An 11619-nucleotide genomic window follows, 5' to 3' on the forward strand; every position below is an offset into this window, starting at 1 on the left:
TGGATCATATAATAAGCAAAGTTTTAGTGTTATAAGAATGGCAAACACTAAATTGTTTTCCAATATGTCTGTAACATTTTTTTTTACACCAATATGATGATTCTTCCCTAGCATTTGTACTGTCAAGTATTTTATTCTTTAATTTTATCCATTTCAATAAGTTGTAGAAGTATATCTTTATAGATGTTATTTGCTTTTCCTTGATTACTAATGATGCTGAACATCTTTTCATGTGCTTATCGACCATCAGTATATTTTATTTGATGAAGTATTTGTTCAAATCTTTTTCAGTTGTTTTTAATTTTTAAAACTCTCTTTTTACCGAATTTTACATATTCTAAGTAGAAGTCCTTTGTCAGATATTTGTTTTGCAAATACTTACTTATATTTTGTAAACTTCCCCTTTCATTCTTGCCATCGTGATTTCACAGAGAATTTTTTAATTTTGATGAAGTTCAATTTATACGCTTTTTTCCTTTTATGAATTTTTACTTTTGGAGGCATATTCAAGAAATAGGTGCCTAATCCAAAGTCTCTCTCTCTCACACACACACACACACACACACACACACACACACACACACATGTTACTGGTTCTTTTTCTGGAGAATCTTCACTAATACAGGCAGTTAACATCTTTAAAATATTGTGTCTTCCAGACCATGAACACTATCATTCTCTTGATTTACTTAAGCCTTTGAATCATTTTTTATCTTTGCTTTGTAATTTCTAGCATTCATATCTTGCACATAGCTTGTTAGGCTTATATCTAAGTATTTCATAACTTTAATGCTACTTTAAATGATATAATTTCTTTAATTTCAATTTTCAATTATTTTTGCTAGTACATAGATAAAAAAGCACTTCATTTGTATAGACCTTGAAATTTTCAACCTAAATACATTAATTTCATGAGCTTTGTTGTTCTGGGTTCCAAGGGATTTTTTATATAGCTAAACTAATATATATACATAAATCATTTCACATGGTCAATTATGTTGACTGATTTTTAAATTTTGAAACAGTCTTCCTTTCTCTGAAAATTCCCATTCATTCATGACATTTAATTTATATTTCCTGGATTGGTTTGCTAATAATAAATTGAGAAAATTTGTTTCTATATTCATGAGAAAATTGAGTCTGTACTTAATATCCTTATCTTGTAATGTCATTGTCTGATTTTGGTATCAGGAAAAATCTTGCCTCATAAAAATAAATTAGGGAATATTTGATTCTTTTCTATTTTCTGGAAGAGTTTTGACACAATTGGTATTATTTCACCCTTAAATATTTGATAGAATTTATGGATAAAATCATCTGTGCCTGGAGGTTTCTTTATTGAAATATTTATAGGTATGAATTCAATTTATTTAGTGAATATGGTATTATCTAAATTATTGATCTTTCTGAGTTTTTATAGCTTGTGTTCTTCAAGAAATTAGCTAAGTTTATTTACATGAATTTACGGTCATAGAATTATTCTTAAGAATCCCTTATTACCTTTGTAATGTCTTTAGGATCTGTATTGACATTGCCTCCTTCATTCCTTACATTTAAAATTTGTGTCATTTTTCTTTTTTATTCCTTTACCAGTCTGGCTAGAGGTTTATCAATGTTATCCAACTTTTTAAAAGCTGCTTGGTTTCTTTGACTTTTTATTGTTTTTCAGTTTTTAATTATATTACTTTTATTACTTTCTGCTCTTTATTTCCTTCCTTCTGTTTGCTTTGCATTTCATTTGCCCTCTGTTGATTTCTTTTTTTAATTGGTGTATAACTGATTTACAATATTATATTAGTTTCAGATGTATACTCTAGTGAGTCGACATTTATACAGATTATACTGCATTTTAAAATATTTCAAAAAAGGACATGTTTTCCTGTGTTGTACAACATATCTCCATTGCTTGTTTATCTTATACATAGTAATTTGTATCTATCTCCTACTCCATTTTGTCCAGCCCCTTTTCTCTCCCTACCGGTAATAACTAATTTGTTCTCTGCATCTGTGAGTCTATTTCTGTTTTGTAATACTCATTCATTATTTTATTTCTTATATTCCACATATGTGATAACATAGATTATTTATTTCTCTCTAACTTATTTCACTAAGCATAATGTCCTCTACATCTAGTCAGGTTATTGCAAATGGCAAAATTTTATTCTTTTCCTGACTAATATTACATTGTATGTATGCATACACACACACACACGTAATATATACACACACATATATTAATTCATTAATTATAAATATTACATTAGTAATTAGTGATAATTCATTAATGTTATTGAAATACATTAATTATGTAATGTATTGATATTATAGTAGTGATTATTATTAATTTATTAATAATATTATTAATAAAATATGTTTTATCATTAAATAGCTGCTTAAGAATTTCAATTTTGAATGTACATAGGTTTGGTCATTATGTTGAAAAGGGACAGCTAAGGAATTTGTCTTTATATGAAGTTCACCTAATAGGAACAATACTTGACTTACACTGTGTAAATTTAATTACCATGGTTTAGTGGACTTGTTGGATATTTAACAAAACAAAAACTCTTCCTGTATTCAGTTCTACTCTTGCTTCCATTACTGACTTCTGGTAGATTGAGACCAAAGGAGGTTTTTGTGATTTGAAATATAACCACTCCACAATGATTTTGAAATATCAGCTGATGTGATGAATTGTTTAGCATTCTTTATACACATTTAGGTACAAGTTGAATTCTATATTCATATGTAGTTTATCAATTAACTTCTTTTTTTGGTTAAATAACACAACTTTGCTTCTAAAATATGTTTTATTCTTTCACTTGTAGCAGCAGCACAATGTTTCTGATATATAACATGATACTATTTGATATATAATGGAAAATATTTTAGAATTCTATCGACTGTGGAAAGCCATTTCTGCTATCAGCATAGCTGGTAAGTAATATATTTGAAAACTGATAGTTATTTTATATGCTGTTAAAATATGTAGAAAATCAGTTCATTTATGTTAATAGAGTAAGCCTTTGGTTATTTCAAATAAAAACACTGGCATTATCATAATTTTCTGTGAATCTAGATTTTTCTGCTATGAATGAAATATTTAGCTCTCTGTGTAGTATCTGTCACTTAATATGTACATATCAAAATCTCAGTGTTAGCCACAGTTATGAGAAAAAAATCCAGTAAGCTGTAAAAAATTCCTTTGCTTGTAGCTAATATAAATTAATAATGAATATGACAAGAACAAGTATTTTAACAGTTATCCAAATTCCCCATCATGCCAAATTATACTGCATTAACAAAACATCAAATTGCAAATGCCAATTTAAAATGGCTTAAAGGCCAAATTTCCTATAGTCCGCAGAACTTGTGATACTGAAGACCAAGCAGAAGATAGCATATTTGTACACTTAACAGAGTGGCCTAGGAATGACTGGTGGTGGTGGTGGTGTGTGTGTGTGTGTATGCGTGTGTCTGTGTAGAGCAAATAGGCAATCTAATTCCATAGAAGTCAATGAGCCTTTGGAATGCAAATTTCAACTGTCAAATCTTGATTAAAAAGTACCAGTCAGCATTATTTAAAAATTGGAAGAGAACTAAGTGGTGGGTTGTTAGAAAGTGTGCAACTTGCCTTCTAAATAGAGTAGGTAGGCTGACAGGTATATAATTAACATCACATCAGGTGAAGGACAGGGAGCTGACTGCAGTTCCTTGAAGGGAGGAGCTTCAACGATTTTCAAGGAAAGGATAAGGTTCTTCAATCAGAGTTAATTTATAATTCCTTTTATTTCTAAAGAGAATCTGCTTTTTTGTATTGAACTTCCCTGAACCTTAGAAAGCAGTGAGATTTGCAGAGTTGAGATTTTATTTTAAGAGGTTAATATAAACATAAATGTTTAGGCTCCTCATGTCAGTTAGAACAATTTTCTAGTCTTATTGGACTTCTGATATCTTTGGGTCACTGTGGTCTTTAATTCAACTTTTTTTTTTTGCTATATTGTTTCCCTCTTGCATAAGAAGGTGAATTAGGCAAGTATCATTTGGAAGAGAGATTTCAGACCTTAGTGTTCTTTCCTATAGAGAGAAGTTTGAGTACTGAAAATTCGCAAAAGCTAGGATATATTTTGGAGAAGGTAATGGCAACCCACTCCAGTACTCTTGCCTGGAAAATACCATGGACAGAAGAGCCTGGTAGGCTGCAGTCCATGGGGTCGCTGAGGGTCAGACAGGACTCAGCGACTTCACTTTCACTTTTCTTTGTCATGCAGGAGAAGGAAATGGCAACCCACTCCAGTGTTCTTGCCTGGAGAATCCCAGGGACGGGGGAGCCTGGTGGGCTGCCATTTATGGGGTCGCAAAGAGTCGGACAAGACTGAAGTGACTTAGCAGCAGCAGGATACATTTTGAACAATAATATAATTAAGAGGTTAGTGTGGCCCTCTTAAGAGGATCCTCAACTCACATGGGCTTGCAGAGGACAGTAGAATACTGCCTAGTTCATGGTTACTGTTAAAACTGTGCACTAGTGTGAAAGTTTCTGAAAAGAATATTCATGAAAAATGTCTCTTTGGATAGTGATCAACGGTTAATCCATCACAAGAGAAGACATTTAAAATTACTTTCAAAAGAAGTCTTGTAACAGTTATCTCATGGCTAGAGACACTTTGGCAAAGGGCTGGGAGAACCGGATCATTTAAGAGAGTGAATGGTTATTAAGATTCTAGGTATGGAATCCTGATGAGAAGTGAGACTTGCAATGAGTAGAAATTGCACAGCTACAGAGGAAGGAGATAAGCACATACTTGATAACATCCATCACTTTGGACACACAGGAATTTCAGGCATCCTGCGGGGTTAAAAAGAAAAAATGTAATTCATAAACATCTGGTTTAGGAGAGTGCTTTTGCTTTCTGACTGATTTTGCCTGTATTTCCAGCATTTATAGAGAATTTTGACAACTGATAACTTTGATACACAAAGTTTAAGTTTCTGACTGCAAATTCATGACAAAAGATGGCAAACCATGCCTCTATGGCAAAACAAACAAAAACATGGCAAACCATGTTTCCTATGGCACACAGTCTGTTAATATAGCACACTCTGGTGCTGGAATCTGTTATCTACCAGTGTGTAACTCCTCACTTGTAAGAACATATCGTTATTGAACTAGAGGTTTGAAAAAAAAAATAAAGCATAAGCAAGAAACTCACCACAAAACCACCATATTTTCCTATTTCTCTTGCATTTTTAAACTAATGCTGATAAGTAGAGCAAGTAATGAATGACTTTCTTATTTTAAACACTTTCTGTGGACAATGATCAAGGAAAATATCAGTGTGTTACCTCCAGCTGCTAATTCCTACACACTTCATTAATTACTCAGAATTCAGAGAAATGAGGTATTTAATTACCTCAATTATCTGAACTTTCTCAAATGCAAAAAGATAACAGTCAGCCACCATGTGAATCCACATTATAGTTGTAGCATGAGTATTTTTGACAGAAATCCTGAAGGCAGTAAAATGTCAAAGCAAAACCTTTTCCAAACAAAACCATTGTGTGTAACTGCCCACTGTAACCTAAAATTTTAAAATTCATCTACCACAAAGACCTTAAAAAAGGAAATGGCAACCCACTCCAGTATTCTGGCCTGGAAAATCCCATGGACAGAGGAGTCTGGTGGGCTACAGTCCACAGGGGTCACAAAGAGTCGGACCTGACTGAGCACACATGCTACCACCAAGAGCCATGTCTAGTGAATGATGATCTGATTTGAGAGATCCATTTGGATTTGCTCATGCCAAGAATCAGAGAGAAGCTACCTGGCTCATTTGTACCTGGATGTCCATCAGTGCTATCTTTGCAATCACTGTACATCCCTTATTTTCCTTCTACAGCACAGAAGCTCAGTGGAAGGTGGATTAGATTGCTTTTTTGTGCAGCCTTTTCAAAACTGTCATGCCTTCTAATGTGTTAACGTGTGTGCTCAGCCATATCTGACTCTTTGCAACCCTTTAGACTGCAACCCACCAGGCTCCTCTGTCCATGGGATTTTTCAGGCAAGAATACCAGAGTGGATCTTCCAGGGGATCTTCCCAACTCAGGGGTCAGCCCTGCGTCTACTGCATTGTGGACAGATCCTTTACTCACTGAGCTATCAGGGAAAACTCCCAGAAAATTAATTATACTCTAGAGGGCAGAGACTGTGGTGGAGAAGGGCTGTACTCAAGTTTTTGCACTGAGAAAATGTTCTTGGGAAAATTTCATACATGGTACGCCGCCAATTGTGAACAGTTTTCTCTAGAGCATCTTGGGGTGGGCATTGAAATGCAATGTAGTTTATTCAATCATTCATTCATTAAGTTAATTACTAGTTGATTCATTCAGCAAATATTTACTAAATTCTTATAGTTATTTGTGCTAGGTTCTGATGAAAATAATGAAATAGAAAAGATGATCTTTGTCCTTGGAGATCTTAAAATTCTTGATAAAAGGGAGAAATTGAGGTCAGAAAGACTTCCAGGCAATTACAATGTAGTGTGATAAATGGTCATATGTGAGAAGACAGTGAGTATAGGGTATACAGAATACAAGGGGAGATAGTTAACTTAAATTAGGGTTGTGTGTTATGAGGGCAGCTAGTGTTAGGGAGGATTTTCAAAGGTTAAGGCCTGAGGAAAAAGTGAGATATAGTCATTTTGATGGACGAGGGAAGAAAGTGATTAGGCAGTGCAAACAGCATTTTTAATGGCTTGAATGTGAAAGAAAAGAGGTTTTATACCAGTCAGTATACTTAAATTTGCCCAATAATTAGATACATTCTGAATGAAATTGGAACAACTTTACATGTAAAATGATAACAAAAGTAGCCCCATATCATTCTAAAACATCTTGAAAACGTTGACATCTTTAAATACCCTATGGAGACTGAGTTGGGCATATAAAACTATGTTATGCATGTAAACTTCCTAAACGTTCTCTTGATCTGTTTCTTTGGCCTATTCTGTATTTCCTTTTCTGCTCTAAACATTTTCACCTGCTTCTCTTGTCCACTCATATAAATAACTTTAGTTTATTTAAACTTTTGTGAATTTCTCATATCTAGTTCAGTAAGCCAGTAGCTGAAGTATGAACTGCTGGAAAACTGTGAAAGAAAAATAGAAATACTTACCAATGAAATACTCTGAACTGACATATTCTGTTATCAAAATTTGACAATCTAGGGAATACGGTAATTTATGGCTGTGGCATATTGAACATTGATCTATAGGCCTACCAAGAATTGATTGTACTTATTCCCTAAACTGTTTATGTTAATTGTATTGTAATTGCATGATTTGATTGATAGTATCTTTGTCCCTGGCATATAAATAAGGACTGACAAGTGATCATTGAATCTACTAACAAAATGTTTCATTTGAGTGAGGGAAGTAAAAACCAGGCTATAATAAATTTCATGAATAAATGTTAGACCAGGAAGCAGTGACTGTGAGAATAAACAACTCTTTCAACAAACCAGACTGTGAGGAGAGAGAAGCAGAATAGTGGGTAGCGGTCAAATGGGGTCAAGGGAGCTTTTTGTCATTAAGTGAGAGATTTAAGTAAGCAAGTTAAATATAGATGAACAGAGCCTCAGGAGACATGCTGAAAACATGGGAAGGAATTGGTAGTCATGAATATCCACATGAAAAGGTCTGGAGGAAAATCGTGGTCTTGGTGATCATATACATGTAAGTTTACTTTAAAGCTCTGTAACCCATACTCATCATTAAATTTCTAGTCTTCAGTGTCTCAGTTTCTCATTTGGCAGTGGGGACAAATAGTGACATTTAGTGAGTATTACTAAAGTTAAGTTAAATATGCAATTAATTATGTGTGTATGTTTATTCTTTGTTAATAATTTAACTTCAAGAAGGATGAGACATTTTTGGTAACTGCTATATCCCTAATGACAAGAGCAGGAGCAGTAGCTTGTGTTAAATATTTGCTGAGCAAATATTGAACAAACGAATTAATGAATATACACTAGTCTCTTAACTGCTTATCACAGATTAACCAAAATATTGAAAAATAAAAGTTAGACAACTTTACCACTCTATCACAAAAAAGGGGAAAAAATCTGCTTGTGGGTTTCCTTCCAAAGTGCTATATCTTTGAAATCCAATGTTCTGAGTTTTATTATTTAACTTACATGTTGGCAACCTGTTAAGAGATAGAACTTGAAGGTATGGGTCTTTACACTTTAGTTTAATAATTAGATCAAGTTTTTGATCAAAGTTAATCGAGATGATTATTGCTTAAGGATGAAAGTAAGACCTCTGAGTGGAGAGAAAATGGCACAAATACAATAAACTAGATGTTCAAGAAAAATGTTTCCTATAATCATACAGTAAAGATATGCATATCTTTATCCTAAATCCTGAAGACACTAAAATAGCAAGTCAAGCCCAGAAGCAAAAACTTTGAGGACAAATACAAAACAGCTTATTGCTTTGTATAAAATTATAAAATAAATTCTAATTTCTCTCAGTATTTAATTCCTACTGTTTACAAAAACAAATGCTAAGAAATCTGCTTATACATAAATGTTGGGCATGTACAAACTCAAATCTCTTCCAAGTAAGAATGTTTATTCTTATTTTAAATAGAAATAGAATTATGAAAGATAGAATGCCATACCTGAAGTCACCCAGGGAGGTAGTAAAGGTTCTGTACTCAAACTCAGGCATCCCAAAGGCACAGTCGTCTTTCTGTCTTCTCTCACAAGTTTGGTTTTTGTGTCTAAGTGTCACTCCAGTGTTCATAGCAGCATTATTTATAATAACCCAAACATGGAAGCAACCTAAACATCCATCAACAAATGAACGGATAAAAAAGATGTGATATATAAATATATATAAAATAAAATATTCAGATCAGATCAGATCAGTCGCTCAGTCGTGTCTGACTCTTTGCAACCCCATGAATCGCAGCACGCCAGGCCTCCCTGTCCATCACAAACTCCCGGAATTCACTCAGACTCACGTCCATCGAGTCAGTGATGCCATCCAGCCATCTCATCCTCTGTCGTCCCCTTCTCCTCCTGCCCCTAATCCCTCCCAGCATCAGAGTCTTTTCCAATGAGTCAACACTTTGCACGAGGTGGCCAAAGTACTGGAGTTTCAGCTTTAGCATCATGCCTTCCAAAGAAATCCCAGGGCTGATCTCCTTCAGAATGGATTGGTTGGATCTCCTTGCAGTCCAAGGGACTCTCAAGAGTCTTCTCCAACACCACAGTTCAAAAGCATCAAGTCTTTGGCGCTCAGCCTTCTTCACAGTCCAACTCTCACATCCATACATGACCACAGGAAAAACCATAGCCTTGATTAGACGGACCTTTGTTCACAAAGTAATGTCTCTGCTTTTGAATATGCTACCTGGGTTGGTCATAACTTTCCTTCCAAGGAGTAAGCGTCTTTTAATTTCATCGCTGCAGTCACCATCTGCAGTGACTTTGGAGCCCAGAAAAATAAAGTCTGACACTGTTTCCACTGTTTCCCCATCTATTTCCCATGAAGTGATGGGACCGGACGCCATGATCTTCCTTTTCTGAATGTTGAACTTTAAGCCAACTTTTTCACTCTCCTCTTTCACTTTCATCAAGAGGCTTTTGAGTTCCTCTTCACTTTCTGCCATAAGGGTTGTGTCATCTGCATATCTGAGGTGATTGATATTTCTCCCAGAAATCTTGATTTCAGCTTGTGTTTCCTCCAGTCTAGTGTTTCTCATGATGTACTCTGCATATAAGTTAAATAAACAGGGTGACAATATACAGCCTTGATGTACTCCTTTTCCTATTTGGAACCAGTCTGTTGTTCCATGTCTAGTTCTAACTGTTGCTTCCTGACCTGCATACATATTTCTCAAGAGGCAGATCAGGTGGTCTGGTATTCCCATCTCTTTCAGAATTGTCCACAGTTTATTGTGATCCACACAGTCAAAGGCTTTGGCATAGTCAATAAAGCAGAAATAGATGTTTTTCTGGAACTCTCTTGCTTTTTCGATGATCCAGTGGATGTTGGCAATTTGATCTCTGGTTCCTCTGCCTTTTCTAAAACCAGCTTGAACATCAGGAAGTTCATAGTTCACATATTGCTGAAGCCTGGCTTGGGGAATTTTGAGCATTACTTTACTAGCGTGTGAGATGAGTGCAAGTGTGCAGTAGTTTGAGCATTCTTTGGCATTGCCTTTCTTTGGGATTGGAATGAAAACTGACCTTTTCCAGTCCTGTGGCCACTGCTGAGTTTTCCAAATTTGCTGGCATATTGAGTGCAGCACTTTAACAGCATCATCTTTCAGGATTTGGAATAGCTCAACTGGAATTCTATTACCTCCACTAGCTTTGTTCATAGTGATGTTTTCTAAGGCCCACTTGACTTCACATTCCAGGATGTCTGGCTCTAGGTCAGTGATCACACCATCGTGATTATCTGGGTCGTGAAGATCTTTTTTGTACAGTTCTTCTGTGTATTCCTTCCACCTCTTCTTAATATCTTCTGCTTCTGTTAGGTCCATACCATTTCTGTCTTTTATCAAGCCCATCTTTGCATGAAATGTCCCCTTGGTATCTCTAATTTTCTTGAAGAGATCTCTTGTCTTTCCCATTCTGTTGTTTTCCTCTATTTCTCTGCATTGATCACTGAAGAAGGCTTTCTTATCTCTTCTAGCTATTCTTTGGAACTCTGCATTCAGATGTTTATATCTTTCCTTTTCTCTTTTGCTTTTCACTTCTCTTCTTTTCACAGCTATTTGTAAGGCCTCCCCAGACAGCCATTTTGCTTTTTTGCATTTCTTTTCCATGGGGATGGTCTTGATCCCTGTCTCCTGTACAATGTCATGAACCTCATTCCATAGTTCATCAGGCACTCTATCTATCAGATCTAGGCCCTTAAATCTATTTCTCACTTCCACTGTATAATCATAAGGGATTTGATTTAGGTTCATACCTGAATGGTCTAGTGGTTTTCCCTACTTTCTTCAATTTAAGTCTGAATTTGGCAATATTACTCAGCCATAAAGAAGAATGAAATAATGCCAATTGCAGCAACATCAATGAAACTAGATATTGTCATACTAAGTAAAGTCAGTCAGAAAGAGAAAGATACATGGTACCACTTATATATGGAATCTAAAGTATGATAAAAATGAACTTATTTACAGGGAAGGGATGGACTCATAGATGTAGAAAACAAATTTGAGGTTACCAAAGGGGAGAGTGGATGAAGAGGAATCAATTAGGAGTTTGGGAATAGCATGTACCAACTACTGTGTATAAAATAGATAAACAGGGACTTCCATGGCAGTCCAAGGGTTAAGACTCTGAACTTCTGTTGCAGTGGGGCACAGGTTTGACCCCTGCTCTGGGAACTAAGATCCTGAATGCCACTTGGTGGGGCCAAAATGAAAAAAAAAGATAAAAAAACAAAACATAAAACAAGGTTCTACTAATTGGCATTGGGTACTATATTTAATAGCCTATAATAAACCATAAGAGAAAATAGTATAAAAAATAATTTTATATGTATATATATGAATCACTTTGCTATACCCCAGAAACTAGTACAACATTGTAAATCA

Source organism: Bos mutus, chromosome 29, assembly GCF_027580195.1.
Source record: "Bos mutus isolate GX-2022 chromosome 29, NWIPB_WYAK_1.1, whole genome shotgun sequence".
Taxonomy (NCBI): Eukaryota; Metazoa; Chordata; class Mammalia; order Artiodactyla; family Bovidae; genus Bos; species Bos mutus.